The 19,993-nt window shown below is 33.8% G+C and overlaps 2 non-coding genes across 2 annotated transcripts; both read left to right on the top strand.

The window, feature by feature from the left end:
• The first annotated feature begins 17,707 nt into the window (after positions 1-17,707).
• On the top strand, positions 17,708-17,778 carry Trnaq-cug. The gene has a single exon. It is a non-coding gene; the product is annotated as a tRNA-Gln (tRNA).
• A 982-nt stretch (positions 17,779-18,760) lies between these two features.
• Trnaq-cug lies at positions 18,761-18,832 on the top strand. Its single transcript has one exon. It is a non-coding gene; the product is annotated as a tRNA-Gln (tRNA).
• Positions 18,833-19,993: the final 1,161 nt, after the last annotated feature.

Raw genomic sequence — 19,993 nt, 5'->3', positions numbered from 1 at the left:
GCGGGAAACGTGCATAAGATTCTAAACGTGTTCATTCTCTAGAAACACTTGACAAAAAATTTTCAGACCGTTGATTGTTAAGGTACTGCCAGGAAACATGTTCAGTCGCCTGCTTCAGCCTTAACTTAGGACGTTAAACATTGTCAGTTGATACTAAAACACGGACGTAGCGGAAAACATACAAAAATTTCTAAGGCCAGTCATGTAACTATCCTCTTCCAATCAAATCCTATTCAAAACATATACTAATTTGAGCCATGAACTCCCTACAAAAATAGGGCAAGCTTCAAACACTAGTCGGAAATAAGACAAATGTGACGTAAGCCACGACTTTCTATTTCAACATTTTGAAAATCAGGGTAAACTGTGAAACCGGTTAAAGCTTTAAATATAATAGTAAAAAATATTCTAACTATTATCAGTGCATTTTCAACTTTTTTCCTATATATATTTATATATATATATATATATATATATATATATATAGAGAGAGAGAGAGAGAGAGAGAGATAGATAGATAGATAGATAGATAGATAGATAGATAGATAGATAGATAGATAGATAGATAGATAGATAGATAGATAGATAGATACATGTAACAATCACAATTTGTCGATCCCTTCCGAATATCATGGATTTTTGTGTACGCGTGTGAAAGAACCCTCGGTTTATCAAACATGATTTACCGTTTCTGCTCGTGTTATTAAGAAAGAAATAATCTTTTATGCTTTCGCTCTAAACATTCTTGGGACTGCAACCAGCGGTGTTCTGAAACAGAAGTAGTAACACGCCATTGATTTTCTTTTGAGGCCTGCTATTATTGTTGCAACCACTCTATTAATGTTTTCCAGTTATCTTTGATTTTCCGTTTTGCTTCTTGTTATCTGAAGGCATTTATTCCTATCACCACCTACACCTCCACCACCACCATCATTACTACTACTACTACTACTACTACTACTACTACTACTACTATTATTGCTACTGTTGCAAACGATTCTTCGATGGGATTTGGACCAGAACATAAAGTGAGGGAATTAATACTGCAAGGTATTTGCCCGACGTCGTAACAATTATACCAGCTCGTATAATGATAACGATGATAATATTTAGCCCTATACAGCCGTATTGAGGATATCTATGATCAAAGGCCTTCCATCTATGGCTATAACCTTCTTTTTATTGATCATTGTTTAATGTATCCATTATTTAAGGCCGTAGATTGTGATTCGAGGCAGATTCGGTTATTATATCTAGTCGGTTGGATGATCTCATAAAGGCTCCCTTAATAATAAAGTTGATGGCAGTTGTTACAGCAGTGGTTATCGCAGGGGCGAAAGGGTGAAGATGATGATGATAATAATGATGATGATGATGATGATGATGATGACGACGATGATGATGATGATGATGACAATGACAACGACAGCGACGACGAGGACAACGGTGATGTTGATGATGGCGGTGATGATGCTTGTGGTAGTGGTTATGGTGATGACTATGTGTTTCATTATTATGAACTTGACGATGAAGTTAGTTATAGTTATATTCAAGACTAACAGCGATAATAAGAGAACAGAATCTAAGCGAAAGTTAGGCAAATAAAGAAACAAGTGTCGTGCGAGAAAACAAAACATTGATGTACAGAAATGTAGGAAAGGAGATGGGGGTGTAAGGAGTTTGACATAGGGTGATAAGATGATGGGGTGCAAGTACAAAACAGCTATGAATACATAGGGGTTAGTTAAGTAGGGGATTTTTATTTATTATTTATTTATTTCATTTTTTGCCGGATATTATTGATATTTTTCATAATCATTTCGCCGTCGCAATGGCGGCTAGAATTAGTCAGACGTACCGAGCAGTTTTCTGCAAACGTTGGAGGAAAATATTTATTTCAAAATTTTTGTTGTTTTTGTGGTGGACTTGTAACTTGTCCGGTAAGTAAAAGTAACATTTTCTTTTATATATTTATTACGCTTCTCTCTTATTATTTTTTTTCTGAGAATATCTTCAGTCTAGATGAGATTATTTGTACTTAATTCGCCGTTTGCTCACAAAGCAAACAAAATTATTACGAATGTAAACGGAAATAGTACTAGGAGGAGATAACTACGATAATAAAAGCTAGACTACTTTACCAAAGGTGTATATTATAATTCTTTCAATTATAGGAACAAGGCTCGAAACTTTGGGGAAGGGGATTTGTCGTTTGTATCGATCCCATTGCTTAACTGGTACTTATGGTATCGATCTTGAGATGATGAATGGCAAAGATGACATCGTTATAGTTTGAACTCAGAACGTAAAAACGGACGAAATGCCGCTAAGCATTTTGCCCGACGAGCCAAAATTTCTGCCAGTTCATCAACTTAACCAAAAGTGTAAAAAATAACAGAGTATTGTTATAAATAATAATCAGCACTGAAATACCCATTAAGCAAATAAGCACGTGCTTAGGGTATCAAGCGAAGGAGAGCACTGCAGAAATGATAAATATTTTCCGGCAGAAGAGAAATAATTTTCAACATACTAAAATAATATTCGATATGATCGGAAACATAATTTCAAAATAATGTTTATGGTGTCATATAGTGAGGATCGGATCAAAGACTTTGCAATTAAAAATGTAGGAGAAAAATTTTCGAATATAAATAAAGTGGAAGTATACAAAAATAAACATTATCTTCCATCTTACTGTTAACTTTGCTTCATTTTGAAAAAAAAAATTATTTTATGGTTTATTATTGTTTATATTTTGAATTGCATATATATCGGGGCACCAAAATCTTTTAAGTGCTCAGGGTCCGTTAAAAGGGTCTTAATCCAGCCCTGCAGTAATATACTGCATAAGAAGAATATGAACAAGAATAACACAATCGAAAACAGTAACACTGACGGGATGGTCATGGTTAGAATGCATTTGATCATAAGTATAGCCGATCAGTGTTGATCTTGAGCAATGTAACAACATGAAATTAATAAAACAACAAATATAATGACAACAGAGCCTCTTTCGCAGTGCTGAAAATATTAGCTAGATATCCCTCAAAGTCACACTACCTCAATCTAAAGACTAGGCCTTTGAAAAAGGATTTCGTAGCACTCGTAAAACATTGGACGGCCAATGTTGAAACACTTTTGATTATAAGTATGCTTGATGAGAGATAAGCTAAGGTTAAACAATATCATAATAAAAAGAGCCAGTATAGGAGCCTCTTCATGATCATCTTTCCTACTAGAAATAGAATTCGAATTTAATTATCTCAACTCTCCCCGTATATTCCTAAAACAAAATTATAATGCGACCTTAGATACACTGTGTATTAAAAACAAAATCCACATATTCAAGATTGGAATACCTTTGATCATAGGTTTGTTGAATTGGCTTTCAACTGTAAAGCATCAGCAGCAACAATGCAAGTGACGGCAACAATTATACCCAAAGCTCGTTTGCACACGGTAAATTAAATTCTAAGACAATACTGAGATGACCCCAAAATAATCTTTATGTCCAACGTAATCTCGATATATAGCTAGAGCGCTGAATACTGAGTCATTTATCATTCACATACACACACACATATATATATATATCGTGTATTTGTCCAGAAATATCAATTTTCCAGAGAAGATATAAGTGTGATGGAATAAATTGACAGACTGGTTTACATGAAAGTATTCTGACAGAGAAATCGATTGATAGTATACGTTGAGCGCTATTTGATTGCTCACTAAGAGAAAATATGCTTACCATGTATCGTGTGCATTGTAATTATTCTACGGTAACATGACCGTTGATCAACATCGTTGGACCTTCGATGTATTACAGGCAAATTATGAATTCTCTCAAGAAACCTGGTCCACCTAGAATTGACAATCAAATCTATCTCTAAGTACTCTAATACAAGGAGACACCTGTGTGGTCGCTCAGCCGGCCAGGAATGGTCGGCTAAATCCTCCTCAAAATACATCCTACTCTTCTGAAGCTGAACATATTCAACAATATGATCCCAAATAAGTTATGTCTGACGATAAGAAAGAATAAAAGAAGATAGGATGGTCAGAACCGAAACATTTTTGATCATACGTCTGATCGGTCATCGCTGGCATAAGGATAATTAACAACAGCTTAATCAAAACGAATAGTTTCTACGTGGTTGTTCGCCCTGCTGGATATAGCAGTTAAATCTTTCTCAAATTACACAACCACTTAAAAAATAGACATAAGCGACAGTATAAATACACCCACACACACACAAACACACACACACACACACATACATATACATACATAGGCACACGAGTGGCTATGTGGTAAGAAGCGTGCTTCCCAACCACATGGTTCCGGGTTCCGGTCCACTGCACGGAACCTTGGGCAAGTGTCTTCAACTATAGCTTCGGGCCGACTAAAGCCTTCTGAGTGGATTTGGTAGACGGAAACTGAAAGAAGCCTGACGTATGTATTTGTGTGCGTGTGTGTATGTGTATGTGTGTGTGTGCGTGTGTGTATGTGTCTGTGTTTGTCCCCCTACCATCGCTGGACAACCGATGTTGATGTGTTTATTTACGTCCCCGTAACATAACGGTTCGGCAAAAGAGGTCGATAGAATAAGTACTAGGTTTACAAAGAAATAAATCCTAAGGTCAATTTATTTCACTAATAGGCCGTGCTCCGACGTGGCCGCAGTCAAATCCTGAAACAAGTGAAAGAGTAAAAGGAGTATATATATATATATATATACATTATATAAAATCCGTTCTGTCTGTCTGTGTGTGTGCCTTCTGATCTCGTGCATCCTCCATCCGATTGCGCTCAAATTTGATATGTAGATAACGACGGTATCAGGGCGTGCATAAGTCTTTAAAAATCGATTCCAGGTTAGAATGCGATCGGTAAAGCCGTGGGAACGTGCGTTTGTACGCGCAAGTACATCAGCTGTTGCGATCGATACTACGCGTACGCGAGGAAAATGCGCGTGCAGTTTGCGCAAAAAAGCCGGTTGGCTTGAAATAATGTCACAAAATGCAGTATATTTAAGAGACCAAAAAAGTAAGATGCAAAAGAGATATTTTCTTTAACATGGCATGACGGATGGAAAGATTATTTGGTTTCTCAAGAAGTTTTTTTGGGTTTCTTTTTGCCTTAACTTCGTTTAACAAAACCAACAATTTTATTGAGATAAAGGCATGCTTAATTATTTTTTAATGAAAAGAAAACACTGATTGCTTTTTATTCAAGGAAGAAAATACTATTTTCTTGCTAATAAATGATTTACCATGTTTGTGTTCTCCCAGTCAACAACCTTATCATTACTGGTACTTTAAACTCTTCGGTTGCATATTTCTGTGAATAAAATCGTTTTTCTTTGGAATAGAAAAAGAGTCTATCTTTATTTCTTCTTTTGCTGGTGTCTCAAATTTAGGTTAAATCAGTGTTTCTCAAGGGGGAGGCCTATGGGACGGTCGGACAAGTTGTTTTGAGAAAATTTGGTGTAAATGTTTGACAACTCAGCACCGTCCATTGGACGGGGGGGGGGGCTTTTGCTCGTATACATATATATATATATACATACATATATTCTTTTACCTATTTCAGTCATTTAACTGTGGCCATGCCGGAGCACCGCTTTTAGTCGACCAAATTCCTTGTAAGCCTAGTACTTATTCTATCAGTCTCTTTTGCCGAGCCGCTAAGTTACCGGACGTAAACACACCAGCATCGATTGTCAAGCGGTGGTTGGGACCCATACACATATACACATATATATTCATATACAATGGGCTTCTTTCAGTTTCCGTCTACCAAATCCACTCACAAGTCTTTGGTCGGCCCGAAGCCATAGTAGAAGAGAATTATCCAAAGTACCACGCAGTGGGACTGAACCCGGAACCACCCCTGCGCCTATATATAAAATTAGTGACATTTTTAATTCTCCAAAAAGGAGAATTAAATATGTCACTAAATGTGACTAGTGTGTTAGGAAAGGCTTATATTGCTAGTAATAAGAGCTAAACTGCTCCAATGCTGTAGTTAACACCCATGAATGAAAACGTTTACACTAACATGGACCATAATCGTCCCAAAAATGCCGATCGAGAATATGTGTGTGTTTGTATGTATCTATGTGTGTATCTGTATATATACATACATACATATATATATATATATATATATATATATATATTATATATATATATATATATATAATATATATATATATATATATATATATGTATGTATGTATGTATATATGTGTGTGTATGACCATATTGTCATAACTGGAATGTGTTTGGCAATATGTAAAATAAAGAAACAGGATGACCACGACAGGAACGCTAATTGCATGATAAAATAATGTATAAAAATACACAACTTAGGATGCAGACGAACGTTTTGGGTCAAAATAATTCGAAGGCGATGGTTCCGCACATAACAGACAATAAAAAAATTCGAAAACTTCTTGTTCTTCCCTTCCAAGTATAGTTGCCCAATAGCTTGGTAATTATTGCTGGTTTAGTTGCCTAACATGACATGGTGAAACTAGGAAAGTATCTACTTGTTGTCGCGAATGACGTTGTGCAAGAGATCTCACATACTTTCACTGCAGAACCAAAAAAAGGGAAGCTACATAACATACCCGCAGTATTCAGAATACAGAGATAGATCTTTCTAGTAGTTGGTAGAACATTTAAGATTTTAAGTCTCCAAATAAAATGTGCACCAAGTTAATTAAGTACTTTGTGTCCTGTCCACTGAAACAATGACATTACAAGTTAGATGTGTGAATCCATGAGGTCTAGTTTCACTTTCCAGATAAAAGATACTAAATGAGCAACGTTTACTGAGCATGTATTTTATAGACTTCATCAATATTGGTTTCTCCAGAACAAATGCATTTGTTCTCTTATCATTTCTTTTTCTCTTCTTTTTTTTTTGTAGCTTTGTTTGGTTATTCGTGTAAAAGAGGGGTGGCAGCATCATTTAATTGAGACGTAGGAAACGGTATGAGAAAAATCTTATCGCTGGAGAGCTGGTTGTTCTAACTGGATGTGACCTTGGTGACACTACCTCAGAAGCGAAACAAACAGACTTCTTTCAAACGTCAATAAATGTTATTTGATGTTCTCTCTGTTTTGATAATAGAACGGTATCTTAGATGTACAGTCGGATTTATTGAGATATGACAAGCAAAAGCAAGAGTAAAGTTTTATTGTAAATGTTTTGCCAAGTGGAATTAACTAATAAATATCAAAAGATCTAAACTCCGTATTTCTTCATGACATAACCAGAGAAGAAAGCTGCGCGTATGACGTTTTTACAGAGTGTCCGAAACAATACGAGAAAGGGGTCGGAGTTGATTTAGATATCCCCAAGCTGGCGTTAAGATCCAAATGCAGGCAGCAGTGGGGACAGCATTAAAGGACCAAATTGGAATGATAAACCGAATGATGGATTAAATCTATACCGCAAATAACCAACAGTTTCTATTAATGGGTGAACTCGTGGGTACAGTAGGAGAAATATACCAATGATGTTGCGCACTTTGATTGAGAAAGGAACTTCTTGGCCACGAGGAATATAAATCAACTTTTTAGGCTAAGAGAACAAATTGTTGAATTTTTATGCAATAAAGCGGGAGCTAGTAGAATCGTTAACACATCGGATAAACTGCTTAGCAGCATTTTCTCCGGCCTTTTTACGTTTTGGGATCAAATCACGCCAAGGTAAAATTTTTCTTTCATCCCCAAGAGGTCGATAATATAAAGTAACATTCAAATAATAGACTCAATGTAATCGACTTCCTTCATTTCGTCAAAACATTGTTGGCCTTGAAACCTGCAACAACCGGCGTCTCGTTGAAGGAGAATTGCTGTGATTTCGTACACTTGTACATCATGGGAACCAAATAAACCTGCCTTACAAATCCAAGGGTGCAGGAAAAAAAAAGTACACAATTGAGAGAGTGATGTATCTAAATAGAGTGAAATTTGACTTTATTCTGTTTACTTTTGATGGCACTTTTTACTTATTTAACATGAAGCTATAGTGACCAGCTGCATTGATGCCGATGTACTTAGTTGTAATTTCTCCAGCCCAAAGCCCACAAAATATTGTGTTAACAAGTGACCTCTTTCTTATAACAATTACTAATGCTGCTACTGCTGCTGCTGTTGATGAACTCTGGTGCTCCATTTCAATTCCATTTCGCTGCACCGGTTAAACCATCTGGCGACGCTTCCACTGTGTCTGACTCCCTACCGTCCCGTCTAAACAGCGTGCCCAGTCGTTTTCTTTCTCTGACACAACCTCCCCAGGAGGCTGTCTACCTGAAATCGTCCCTCCCACGACAATGAACTTACAAGAATTCAAAGATAAATACGAACTGCACTAAATCAACCCAAAATTCTCTCACTACGCTCTCTCTTTCTGCCTTTCTTCCTTTTTTTTTTTTCTAACTTCACCACCAGGAAAAGAATTCCACCGACTTTAGAAATATGAACACAGCTCTTTCATAACACTGTACAACCATTAAAAAAACATGACGTTTCTTGACTGATCAAACAGCCAGTTATAGTTGAAGAAGTTTCGAAATTATCAATTCCGATTCCTAAAAATTGATCAGCGACATCAATTGAACAATATAAAAATGAGAAGATTTTAAAAATAAATTTCGCTTCCAATAATGCTTTATTTCATTATCATCATGTGTAGCAGCACTTCATATATATATATATATATATATATATATATAACGTATGAATATATACATATAATATATATATATATAATATATATATATATAACGTATGAATATATACATATAATATATATATATATAATATATATATATAATAATATATATATATATATATATAATATATATATATATTATATATATATATATATATATATAATATATATATATATATATATATATATATATATATATATATATATGTAAACAAAACACCAATTTCAAATTCAACAACGACTGTGACAAGTTACCTACAAAAATATAAAACAAAATAAGTAAAAAGATCTACAACAAGAGCAAGAACATCGATAATAAAAACAGCAGAAAATGTAATTCTAAACACGTGCAGTTTAGGAGAAAGTGTATTCTGTACGAACATAGTTCTATTTAGATAGGTGCTAACTGAACTAGGACCGGAAGTGCAACAGTGCCAGCTATGTACACATGTAAGAGGAAGTTTTTGTGTTTATACTAATTTACAAAGGCGGGAAGAAAAATCTAAACTGGCACCAACAAGAAAACAAGAGAAAAGTTCATCATTAAATTTATAGTACTATTTACGACTCGAGCAAATAAAGTCAAGTATGTTTTGATTTGTGATGAGTACAACGAACGAAGGATGTGCAGAGAACAAAATAATAATAATAATAGAAATGAAAATAAAAATCAGCTAAAACAAAACAAAAGCAAAAACACGGCAAAAAATATTGTGAGTCTATCACACAGTTTTGTCTGTCGCTGTTATAAATATTTGCGCATATACACCCAAAAACAAGCACGGTTGTATCTCGGGATAATTTTAAAAATTTATTTTTTACACGCACACAAACATAGATACCCATCCCATATTCACATTAAAACTTATTCAACAATTGAACTGAATTGAATTCTCTCCCTTTCCCTCTCTCTATCTCTCTCACTAATTCTCTCATTCTCTCTCTCCCTTTCTAGCTCCCCTCTTTCTTTCATTATCTCTGATGCAATAGTACTTAATGCACTTAACTTACTCTTATACATACATATGTAAATACACGCACACACACATACATTTACATACATATAGTATGTGTGTGTGTGTGTTTGTGTGTGATGGATGCACATGAGTGCATACGAACACAAAACAGAAGTTGTATATGATTATATATATATACATACATTTATATATATATACATATACATACATATATATATATACAATATACATATACATGTATAATACACATATATATATATATACATATATATGTACATATATATGTACATATATATGTACATATATATATATATATATATATATATATATATATATATATATATAATATATATATTATATATATATATATATAAAACTTACTGTTAAGTCGGGCTGCGTTGCGTTCTGTTACTTAATAAATGAAAGAAATGTATTGTAAATATCAAACGACAGGTAAAAAGTGTAAACGTATTCTAAGTGTACAACCGGACGGGAGACATGTGAGTTAATCATGCACCATTACAACTAATAAATAACAAATATGCTCTTGTTTGAGTGTTGAGTTCTAATTCTCCCTCTTTTAAGAAAGGATTCTAAACACGAAGCAAAGTTTCATTTATGGAATTTGAATAACAAAAATGATAAAGGTTACCCGATGAAAATTCTGGCATACTTTTACTGTTTAGCTTATATATTGCATTTACAAAGTAAAATGACCAGTTAATTTGCAATTAGTTGTTCATTTTCTTTGTCTGAAAATAATATTCCCACATTTCTGAATGCATCTATCAGTATAAATGTGAATTTACAATCTAGGTTCAGAAGTAGAAGGCTTTGAAGTAGTTCTCCATAAATATTTTTCTTCTCACTGAATTTGAAATAAATGTTCACATCTGCAAGGAAATTGACTTCTGTGACGGTACATAATTATCCTTTTTGAACCAAGCAACTATAGGAAGCCTTGTTATGTTTGCATTTGGTGAAAGATTTGATGCAAACTTTTATCCAGTACTCCCTGTTTATAAGCATCTATGTACAGAATATATTCTTACGCTTGGCATTGTTTAAGCAATAATATAATGTCATAATGAGAGGTAGTATCTTAACGGCATTTGAGGCAGTTACTGAATGTCATCCAAGGAAATTGTCGCAACTTGCGGGGCTGCAAAGCTTTGCAGTTTCTTTTGTGCATCATGTATTTTGTAACTATTTCTTGCTCTCAAAATGTGAGATGACATAACATGTGTGTTCATAAAAGTCTACACTTCATGTTAATTTTAGCATCGAACTCCAGCGTACAAGACACCTATACATAACCTTTCTTTTTTTCTTTTTATGCGGGAATGTAAAGTGTTTCACTTCTAGCTTCCGTGATTCTTATTGATGTCGGCTTGTCCAGCAATTCTGGAGTCCCATAGAAGGTTGTTGGAAAGTGAGGATTTCATTAGGATTTCGCTATGGACCCATGCAAAATTATTCTCATCAGTTTGGGATATTTGGTTGATTTTTTTCTATTTTTACTTCAGTGTTTATTAGATGCTGTCTGTGTGATACTAGGTTGTATGGACTAGTCTTGTGTCTTTTCTCTTTTTTATTTCTGAGATAGAGCCAGTGATTTTTTTATGAGTTCAGTGACTATAAGGAGATTTCTCATTGGTTCAACACTTTTCGTTCAAATCCTGACATTTGTAGTGTGGCCCTGATGTAATAAACGACTCTGTGAACGAATCAACATGGCTTTTTGCTCTCCATGAAATAGCAGCTAAATCTTCTTCAAATTATATACTGTCGCTTCGAATAAAGGACACATTGGAAACCATGATATATAAAGATGTAGGGTGGTTATGGTTGGTGTAACATTGATTCTAATTTGTTCAGTTATAGCTAACGTGAGTGCTTAATTATAACTTTAGCTCTTTGAACAATAAGAGTAATTTCGTAATATGTCTTCAAATAATGTATTAGATAATTCTATCTAATTAACTATTAAAACATGCTAGGTTTAATAAGCAGCAATTTAAAATAAGAAAGGGCAACAGAATCACTGGTAAAACACTAACCACTTGTCATTTGCGGACCGACAGCATTGCCAACTGCATTACAGATCAGCGGTCATTTCTTTCGTATCGGTCGTCTGTTCGTATTGATCGTTTCTTTCTCAAATCGGTGCTCAAATCTCTATTATCATAATTCAAGATAACCACAAAATATCAACATGCACGCACATATATACAAAGATACATGCATACATACATACATACATACACACATAATTTTGGCCACCAATGAAAGAAAGTATACTCAATTTATATAGAACTTACATTTATTTCGAAGCAGCCGATAATTCAGTTTATTGGTAGTTTCCCCTTACCTGCGATCCTTCAGACAAAATAGAACCGAATATATAGAGCTGGCAAAACGCCAATTCGATTGATACTCGTTTGTCAATCGGTTCACGATCGCAGCTCTTCTGAGTAAGTGATGTTAGTACTAGCAGTGCATTTTCGTGAATTGTTAGTCTTGACAGATTTATTGGTACAACGTAGAAAAAAGCACCAAAGTTGACTAGCATCTGATACGACGGTTTACTCTTTCTGGATTTGAAAACGTTAAGAATTTTAGAAATTTTGCAAAAATAAGCACTTCATAAGAAATAGCCACCTTGCATCGGCAAACACATTTTGGATGTGCTCATTTTCATACTTTTCAAAGTAGTATTTTTATTATTGTGAAAAATGCCTGTTGTCATCTATGGATGAAGATATCCAAACTTAAGAATCATTTTCTTAACAAATATCGTCGCATTTCTTTGAGAGAAATTTTGTAGAAAAAGGATTTTGGTTTTACGAATGATTGGGTGAAGCAGACGATCATAACGAGGTAGATAATGACTGACTCAATTCTGGATTTTTAAGGAGACAGACGTTAATCACATTCGTAACACTAGAAATAAATTGTTACAGAGTATGTGCTTTTGCGTATGCCTGTATATATGTATATGTTGTCGACAATTTTATTTTATTTATTTTGTTTTTATTTTTATTCTTAATTTTCCTGAGTATATCAGTGCATGTAAGCATTTACGTATGAATATATTTATTCAGGTATATATGTATGAATGTACGAATATATCTATTTACGAATGTATGAATGTATCAAACGTACGAATGTATGAATGTATCAAACGTACGAATGTGCGAATGTATTTATGAATGTGAAATTTTTGTCATTTAAAAGAAATTATTTCACACTTACCGAAATGGATCATTAGAATCAGATTTAAGTTGTCAAATTTCATTTTGCCTGAATAAGTAAAGATTATCGTTTTGTCATTCATTTATTGGTTAATGCCTTAAAAAATGTAATACTCGCTTTAATTTATTGTCTTGATTTATTGCTATCAATTAATACTGGATAATTATTTGATTATTTGATTGACATGATTTTTTCACATATAGTGTTGCCATACACACATATACATACATGCATACATACACACACTTATATACATGTATGTGTGTATGTATGTATATATGTATGTATTATGTATGTGTGCATTGAATTTGTGTGGATTAATACCCATGGGGGGAATTAAGCAAGGAGAAGTCTCCAGGGTGCTACACAGTTCATGGTATAAAGAATTCAACTGTTTAGTATATGAAATAATTGACTGAGGTTAATTACTCAGAGACGCCATCTGATTGATTAGACTTTTGAAGCTCATTGCACTAAATAAGTTAACTAACTTAACTATTGTTTAGTGTAGATTTTGGAAGCGTGAGAACAAGTTATAATGACGAGAGAAAGACAGACATACAATGTTTGGCTTTGTGACATTAAAGTAGCGAAAGCAATTCAAAGTTACAGAGTTAGCGTATGGGGTTTTGATTAAAAATTAGGTTAAGAGGTGGTGCTACAGGTTATTGCAAGATTTAGGGCCAGTTAGGGTTTCAACATGAAAATTAGCTCACTATCTTTTAGCTCAGTCCATTCTAAAACTCTGATCATAAAATGAACCTGAATATTGTACTTAATCCCAATACGAATTCTAAAACTAAACCTTGAAGATTAACACAGACCATAAATTCAACTATACCGAAAACCTAAGACTGGTCATAACCCAAATAACGTATGTAAACATTAACTAATTATCAAACCAGCTAATTCAGCGCAGAGCGCATCTTCAGCCTTAACACTAATCCCCCCACCGCATACTTAAATACAAAGGTGACACAAAACCTAAAATTAACTTAAATTCTAACCTCTATCTTAACCCTCATCTTGAAACCAAACTTCGCCCGAGAACTAAAAAAGTACCTAGCCATAAACATAACACTAACTGTATGTTTAAATCTAAAATAAACTACAGCCTAACACCAACATTGAAGCCATATCCAAACTTAACCCACTAACCCTTAAATCTAAGCTTAGCTTAGCTCTCAAGTCGAGGCTAAAACCTAATATTTATGATAAACCTGATCCTAAAATTGATACTATTATAAACTTGATCCTAACATTAATGAAACAAAAACACTATATCTAAGTTGAAACCAATAACTACTATGAAGCAAACACTAAATTAGACATAATCTGAACGACATTGCTTGATTTAATTTAAAAGTTAGCGATAACCTTAGCATAACCTTAACCATATAGTAATAGTAACTATAAGCCAAGTCACAAATCTAAAACTTGTGTTAATTTAATGCTAATCTTGGAACAAGTCATAGTCTGAAATTAACACTAAAGATAAAAATTAATCGTAAGACTAATGAATCTAATATTAAAGCTAAAGCAAGCATTTACACTAAGTTTAAACATTCACCGCTAAACTAAACACCATTATATTCCTTTACTAACACAAATCTGATACAGTCACAGCTCAAACACGTAACATCAGCACTAGTTTTTCGCATTGCAATCACTACATCTAAGCATAAATCTAATAAACATTAAAACTAAACACCAGTTATCCTTAGCCCTGACTGTAGGCCTAAACCGGTCTCTAGCACTATCTCTAGCGGTCAAGCTAAATTTAACCATAAACCTAACCAAAATTACCAAAGATTAATTCTATCACTATTATTAAAATTCAAGGGAACCGTGAAAAAGAGAATCCAAAGATAAATTTATAAGTAACCTTACTCCTAATCAATCCCTAATTTTAACACAGATAAAACCTAACATTAAACGTAATAAAGACTCACCATAACCCTAAAACTAGAACTAAAACTAAATCTAACACTAGCCATAGTTCTAAACCGCAAATTAATCCTAACTTTAAAACTAATTCCAGGATTAAACATAAAGTTTATCTTAGTTTAGCTATAAAGCTGAACTTAACATAATCCAAAACACTAACCTTAAGCTTAACACAAGCCTTAAATTCTAATTCTAACTCTAACTTAGCGTAAATGATAGTTAATTTAAAATATTAACCAAAAACCTAACCTAATATATATCTATGGTTATACTAAGTATAACCCTACACATATATTTCCTGAGTTTAAATCAAAAATATTCCGAAGCATAAGTATATTTCCTACCCCGAATATAAACCTTACCTGAACAACAAAGCTAGCTTTATTCCGAAGACGAATAGTGATGAAACTATAACCCTATCCCTATCACTTAATGCTAAACTAAACTCTATAACTCTAGTCCTTATCATAACCCAACCACAACCTAATCATTAAACCTAAAATTTAGCCAATATGTAATCAACTTACCATACCACTACCTATGATATTAATCCTCAACTTATATTTACACTTAATCGAAGTCGTAATCGAAATCTTACCACTAAATCTAAATAAATACGAAAATTAAGACCGATACTAGGCTAGTGCAATGGTCCAATAGTATAGAAGTCGTAGACCGGTTTAAAGCTATTAAGAATAAGAAAAAAGCGAGGTTTACACAATTCGATATTGTTGATTTTTATGCCTCTATCTCTAAAGAACTGCTAGATAAAGCCCTAATCTTCGCTAGTGACTTCATAGAAATTAGTACCAATGATAAGGATATAATCTTCCATGCTAGAAAGACATTACTTTTCAGTGAGAATGCAAAGTGGGTAAAAAACACCGACACGGAGGGCGCTTTCGATGTGAGCATGGGTTCATATGATGGGGCAGGCATCTGTGATCTAATTGGACTCTTTCTCCTAGATACCTTCGGTAAGACATTCCCTAACGTACATTTCGCCATCTACAAAGATGATGCCCTCGCCTTAACAGCTAATACAAATGGACCAGCACAAGATCGTTTTAGGAAGGATATTATCCAGTTAATGAAACACTTCGGACTTAGTATAACTATAGACACTAACCTGACGGTTGTCAATTTCTTAGACGTTTCCTTAGATCTTAATAATAATATTTATAAGCCTTATAGGAAGCCCAATGATAGACTAAGTTATATTAATGTAGGTTCATGCCATCCCCCTATAGTATTCAAAAATTTAGTTAAAAATATTAGTAAGAGGATTTCTAGCCTCTCATCTAATGAGGACATCTTCAATAGCGTTGCCCCAGTTTATAATAAAGCTTTAAAAGATAGTGGTTTTAGCGAAAAAATAAAATATACACCTATCACCAGCCCAACAGTAAGGAAAAGGAATAATAGAAATAGGAAGGTCATTTGGTTTACTCACCCGAGGTGGCCTTCAATATAGGTAAATATTTCCTAGCACTGATAGATAGACATTTTCCAGTTAACCATACTTATAGGAAACTCTTCAATAGACATAATTTAAAAATTAGTTTTAGTTCAACTACCAATTTTAAAAACATAATCAATCATAACATACAAAAAACACAAGAAGAAAACAGCTGTTCATGCAGGAATAAAGAATTGTGCCCGCTAAATGGAGCTTGCATGTCCAAGACCATCATATATGAAGCTACCGTAAACTCTATAACCACTAAGACACCGTTTCGACGAAGAAATACGTGGGCCTGACAGAGGGTAATTTCAAGGCCAGGTTCAATAACCACACTTTGAGCTTTAGGCACTGGAACAAAAGAAAAGCGACACAATTATCCAATCATATTTGGTCTTTAAGAGATAAAGGTGTCGATTATAACATACAATGGAAGATTTTGGCCAGATGTAAGCCCTACACTAACGGCAGCGGAAGGTGCGGTTTATGCGACATGGAGAGATGGCTTATCTGGAAAAGCAGCTTAGACCCTACCACATGTCTAAATACAAGGACAGAGCTTTTCGGATCATGCCCACATGTGACTAAATTTCTGTTACGTTTTTGGTCCCCTAAAGAAAACGGATAAAACATGCTTTCTGTGTTATGTCCCAAGAAGATTTTATATATTTTTTATATATTTTTATATATTTTTATGTATTTTTATATAATTTTTATGACGAAAAATGCGAGCGATGTATAAGTACGCAGGCAAAGCAGAGTTATAACAGAGTAATTTCCCTTCATTTTTAACGGTATTTTTTCATAACGTTTTCAAATAGCCAGATAACCGAAGAGATGGTGTTGTGGATTTCCACTTCGGCATCTGAAACTCAGAGTTTTATCTTGACTACCGAGTAATGTAACATATTGTATATATATATATATATATATAATATATATATATATATATATATATATATATATATATATACATACACATATATACGACAGGCTTCTTTCAGTTTCCGTCTACCAAATCCACTCACATATATATACATATATAAGTAAATAAATGGAGTTGAAAGTAGGTGTTATTCTTACTACCCTGGTAACTGTTTATTGAATTTTCCATGTTAGCTGTAAACAAAGGATAATTCATTCATCCATTTACACACACACACATACACACACACACACGCACACACACACAAATATATATATATACATTGATAAAAATGGTAAGATAACAAAAGAATGAAAGAGACCGCGATATTATGTAAATAGAGGAATTTATCTGTAAATGTAATATGTGACGGTTATTCAGTAGCAGGTTCTATGGTGTAATGGTTAGCACTCTGGACTCTGAATCCAGCGATCCGAGTCAAGTCTCGGTAGAACCTGATTTACAGATATGTATATATAACTTTTATTATACGAAAGTGTCACAAGTCCGAACCGTTGCTTTTTCAGAACGACACTTTTGTATAATAGAAACGATATACTCTTTACTCTTTTACTTGTTTCAGTCATTTGACTGCGGCCATGCTAGAGCACCGCCGCCTTTAGTCGAGCAAATCGACCCCGGGACTTATTCTTTGTAAGCCCAGTACTTATTCTATCGGTCTCCATTGCCGAACCGCTAAGTGACGGGGACGTAAACACACCAGCATCGGTTGTCAAGCAATGCTAGGGAGACAAACACAGACACACAACACACATACATATATATATATATATATATATATATATATATATATATATATATATACATATATACGACAGGCTTCTTTCAGTTTCCGTCTACCAAATCCACTCACTTATATATATATATATATATATATATATATAATATATATATACTAAGCAATAAAGGGTTTAGCAACGAATTGCCTTACCACAAACCGATTTAGAAATAGCAGTCAAAGAGTTATAGCTATTTCTTCTACTAAAAGGGAGATCTCAGTAAAAACATTTCCTCGAATGAGGCTTTTACATGCCGAAGACTACTTGGTGTAATTGATAATTATTCCAAATTAATTAATTTCACCTTCATTATATATATATATATATATATATATATATATTATATATATATATATATATATATATATATATATATATATCTATATATATATAGTAAATAAATGGAGTTGAAAGCAGGTGTTATTCTTACTATCCTGGTAACTGTTTATTGAATTTTCCATGTTAACTGTAAACAAAGGATAATTCATTCATTCATTTACTCACACACACACACACAAACATATATATATATATATATTGATAAAAGGGTAAGATAACAAAAGAATAATAGAGACCGCGATATTATGTAAATAGAGGAATTTATCTGTAAATGTAATATGTGACAGTTATTCGGTAGCAGGTTCTATGGTGTAATGGTTAGCACTCTGGACTCTGAATCCAGCGATCCGAGTTCAAGTCTCGGTAGAACCTGAATTAATATGTATATATAAATTTTATCATACAAAAGTGTCACAAGTCCGAACCGTTGCTTTTTCAGAACGACACTTTTGTATAATAAAAACGATATATATTATATATATATTGTTTTTATTATACAAAAATGTCGTAAGTCCAAACCGTTGCTTTTTCAGAAAACGAAAACAGTTCCACCATTCCATAGCAAAACTGTTGTACAACTTTTGACACCTTGGCATCTGAAGCAGCTGGAGATACGATAGTTTGACCAAAATAACCAGCTAGTGCAAACAAAAATAAATGCTGAAAATTTAAAAAAAAACGCATTTGGCCAAATTTGGACATAAGACAGTTTAATATAATAGCAACGATATATATACATATATATATATATATATATATATGCCATTCCCAACCAGCTTCTCACTCCAATTTCACTTCCGCCTTTCTTTATTTATCTCTGATAGTCATATTACCACCTTAACAAAAACATCCACCATTATCACCATCTTCCCCAAACGAACATCTACTACTATATATCAACTACTACTACTACTACTACTACTACTACTACCACCAGCACCAATACAACTATGAAGATGTTGATAGATAGTCGGTCAATTATAAAAACATTTGTTCGCCCTAACACCACACCTGTTGTCAATGTTTCTAAACAGCTTCGCCTATTAGACGTCATGCTGTAAACTCGTCACTCCCAAATAGGGCTACTGATAAAGTGAATTAACACGATCTCACCTCCTTCTGCCCTCTCTCGTTTTCTCCCCTTCCACTTTCTATCCGCTTCTTTCTCTCTTTCTCCCTCTCTCTTAATTCCCATCTGTCTACTTCGTTCTGCAATTGTTTGAATCTATTTAGTATTTATTTCATTTACTATCTATCTATCTATCTATCTATCTATCTATCTATCTATCTATCTATCTATCTGTCTGTCTGTCTGTCTGTCTGTCTGTCTGTCTATCTATCTGTCTGTCTGTCTATCTGTCTACCTATCTATCTATCTATCTATCTATCTATCTATCTATCTATCTATCTATCTATCTATCTATCTGTATGTCTGTCTGTCTGTCTGTCTGTCTATCTATCTGTCTGTCTGTCTATCTGTCTACCTATCTATCTATCTATCTATCTATCTCTCTATCTATCTATCTATCTATC

This window comes from Octopus sinensis, linkage group LG1 (assembly GCF_006345805.1).
Source record: "Octopus sinensis linkage group LG1, ASM634580v1, whole genome shotgun sequence".
Classification (NCBI taxonomy): Eukaryota; Metazoa; Mollusca; class Cephalopoda; order Octopoda; family Octopodidae; genus Octopus; species Octopus sinensis.
This window is presented reverse-complemented; position numbering and strand designations above follow the sequence as displayed.